Source organism: Zonotrichia albicollis, chromosome 1 (genome assembly GCF_047830755.1).
Source record: "Zonotrichia albicollis isolate bZonAlb1 chromosome 1, bZonAlb1.hap1, whole genome shotgun sequence".
In the NCBI taxonomy this organism is placed as follows: domain Eukaryota; kingdom Metazoa; phylum Chordata; class Aves; order Passeriformes; family Passerellidae; genus Zonotrichia; species Zonotrichia albicollis.
Genome location: NC_133819.1, coordinates 33,459,667 through 33,462,748, shown reverse-complemented (window position 1 = coordinate 33,462,748; position 3,082 = coordinate 33,459,667). Strand labels below are relative to the sequence as shown.

Sequence of the window (3,082 nt, the reverse complement as noted above, 5' to 3'; positions counted from 1 at the left end):
GTACATTTCCAGTTGTGTTCTCTCTGTCCTCTGAAAAGGTCTCTTATCACTTCTCATCACTTCTACTTATCTGAGTGTTTCAGACTTGTTTTGGCATTAGCAAAGCGTTGGGCTGCTCGGGCAGACCCTGAAAGTGTCACTTCTCCAGTGATAACTCTGTGTGTAACGGGTGCAGTTGCTCAATTCCGCTGTTATCACAGACGACATTTCCCTTTTTCTGCGGGCTCCTGTGTGATGCCACGCAATGAGTGTATTACAGTGTCCCTAACGTTTTATTGCACAACTTGTTTCTTGAATTCTAACGAAGTGACAGTTTGCTTTTAAAACATCTAGAGTACTGAAATAGGATACAGTCTTCCATTGCCATTTTTTGGGGGGGCTTTTTTTTTTTTTGTGGCATTTGTGTTTGTTTTTGTTTGGTTGGTTGGTTTGGGGTTTTGTTTTGTTTTTGGTTTTTTATTTTCTTTTGTTGTTGTTTTGTTTTGTTTTGTTTTTGATGCCTGATCTCTGACTTTTTAAGTGGAAGTAACATTGATTTTGCTGTGGGAAAAATAAATTCTATATGTGCTAAGGTAAATATATTTGCAATCATGGTTCACTGCATAAAAGCCAAGACAGCCAGCCACAGCAAGTCTTTATATTCCACATTATGTATTGGTGTTAAACCTTTTATTTTGGGGGGGTGGGAGGGGGATGGTTATCATGGTCAAAATATCTGCACATAATTCTGGATCGAGTCTTGTGATTATAAGAAAATATATGACAATTGAAGAATTTCAATTTGCCTGTAGAATTTCTTGGAAGAGACAGAGAAAGGACTTGGCACATCCCACTCCCCAAGGGAGACAAGAGCCTCTTTGTGGCCACTGCAGGCCACTGCAGGGATATCCATGAAACAGGCTTGTTCAATCGATTAGTCTTCAACAAGTGTTCAAAATGTTTAATAGAAGCTCTGAACTGTTACTGTTGCTTTTGGCTGCTAGGTTTCATCTCAACTGAGTTTTAAATCACGGTCCTTACGACACTCAGCAACACACACAGGCCACTAGAGAAGGGCTGAAACCTGAGGCTGGCCCAGATGCCTTAAACTGGGGATAACCTTCACTCAGAAGACATTCCATGGTGGCAAATTTAGGGATTCTCTTGCTCCCAGTATTCAGAACTTTAAAATCCTGTCCTGAAATAGTGATGAGCAAGTGTGTGCTCAGTTAGGACTGTCCTGCAGAGAGGGCATTGGTGTCAGAGAGCTCTTGTGTGCCCTCTCCCAAAAATTTCTGTGACTATTTTGCACATCAGACACCGTCTACATAGACAATCAGCCCTTCCTCCTGATCTGCAAAGTCAGTACTCTTTCTATGCATCTTTACTAAGAAATCAATTGCAAAGACCATTACAATGTCATAGCCATGAATGTCATAGCCTTTTAGAATGACCCCCTTAAACAAGACACTTCCCCAAACCTCTTAGTCAAGTTCAGCACAACAGCACATATGACAATTTACACCAGTTTAGCCTGCTCTGGCAGTTCTTGCTGAGGGAAAAGAGATAATTGGCTTCCTTGTGTTTGACTAAAAGCTTGATCTGAGCCTGTGAACAATCACAGAATCATAGAAAATGCTGACTTGGAAGAGACCTATCAGGATCATCGAGTCCAGCCCTGGTCCTGCACAGGACACCCCAAGAGTCACACCATGCGCCTGAGAGTGTGACTGTCCAAAAACTTATTGAACTCAGATGGGCTCAGTGACCATTTCCCTGAGGAGCTTGTTCCAGTGTCCAGTCCCCTCTGGGTGAAAAGCTTCTGCCTGGTATCCAACCTAAACCTCCCCTGACTCAGCTTTGTGTAATTTCCTTGAATCCCATCACTGGTCACGAGAGTGAAGAGATCAGTGTCTGTTCCTCTCTTCCCCTTGTGAGGATGGTGGAGACCACAGTGAGGTCTCCCCTCAGTCTCCTCTTTCTGAACAAACCAAGTGACCTCCTCATAAGACTTCCCCTCCAGACCCTTCTCTATCCTCCTGGCCCTTGTTTGACACTCTCTGATACCATAATGGGTTTTTCGTGTTGTTGTGCTGAAAACTGGCCCCAGAACTCAAGGTGAGGTTGCCCTGGAGCAGAGCAGAGTGGGACAACTCCCTCCCTTGTCCATCTGGGGATGCTGTGCCTGATGTGCCAGCCAGGACATGGCTGGCCCTCCTGGCTGCCTGGTTTACATAAAAATGAAAGCTGCCTTCTCCTTCTTTGCCTCTGTTTGCAATGTTGTAACTTCTCAGTGTTTCTCATGAGTGACTCAAATGGAAATGGAAGTTGATCCCTACGACATGTGGTCCCCTACACTTGTCTCTGCATACAGGAAAGCTGGACACTCAGCCCAGGTAAGTGCCACAATGGTTTTCAAGACTCCTGTTATGAATTCCTAGAGAGCAAAGAGTGTATCTATGTTCATGTATGGCGCTGCAGGTGATTACATCCCAGCTGTTTACAGGGACAAGCCTCCTCAGGGCATCTATAGTCATTAATTCCAGAGAAATCTTTCAGTAGTTTCAAGTACTCAGGCTAACATTCAGTGAATCTAGTAAATAACTGGGTTTTGTTTTTCCTTATGCTAAACTCTGATAATTTATTTAGTTCAATAACACATCAGCAAAGTTGCTCGCATATGACATGTCATACATAATTCTGGATTCTTTCAATTTATAAACCTACTTCTTGTGAAACATGCTTTTAATCAAGGTAACCTGTTTAGATAATCTTCTCTCAGGGAAGCATTAACATCAGCTTTAATAAACACATCAGCATGTGTTGCTCAACTGCTTGGTGTTGATTCTGCTGTGCTAGACTGGTCCCCACTGTGCATTTGTGCTTCATGCCAGTGTTGAAAAGCAGGGACAGGCTCTTCACCATCAGAGAATTTGCAGCAGAAGGCAAGTGAGGGAGTAGAAACCCTTGTGGCAGCTAATGCAAGTGTTAAGTTTGGACCCCTAGAGCAGGCAAGTACTGTCAATCACAAACTTACAAATGTCAAGAATTTGTTGTCTGGCTTTAGAATGTAATAGTTTTCCTACTTAATTTTCTGACTAAT

The 3,082-nt window shown here is 43.1% G+C and overlaps 1 protein-coding gene across 4 annotated transcripts in view; it reads left to right on the top strand.

The window, feature by feature from the left end:
• The window catches only part of LOC113460845 (uncharacterized), a 75,485-nt gene that overhangs the window by 512 nt on the left and 71,891 nt on the right, over positions 1–3,082 (top strand). The window contains exon 2 of one of the 4 annotated variants that reach the window (XR_012579602.1): positions 2,274–2,375. The exons of the other annotated variants lie outside the window; for them this stretch is intronic. The gene's annotated coding sequence lies outside the window, so the exon portion shown is untranslated. The remainder of the gene's footprint in view (positions 1–2,273; positions 2,376–3,082) is intronic. 4 annotated transcript variants of the gene reach the window in all.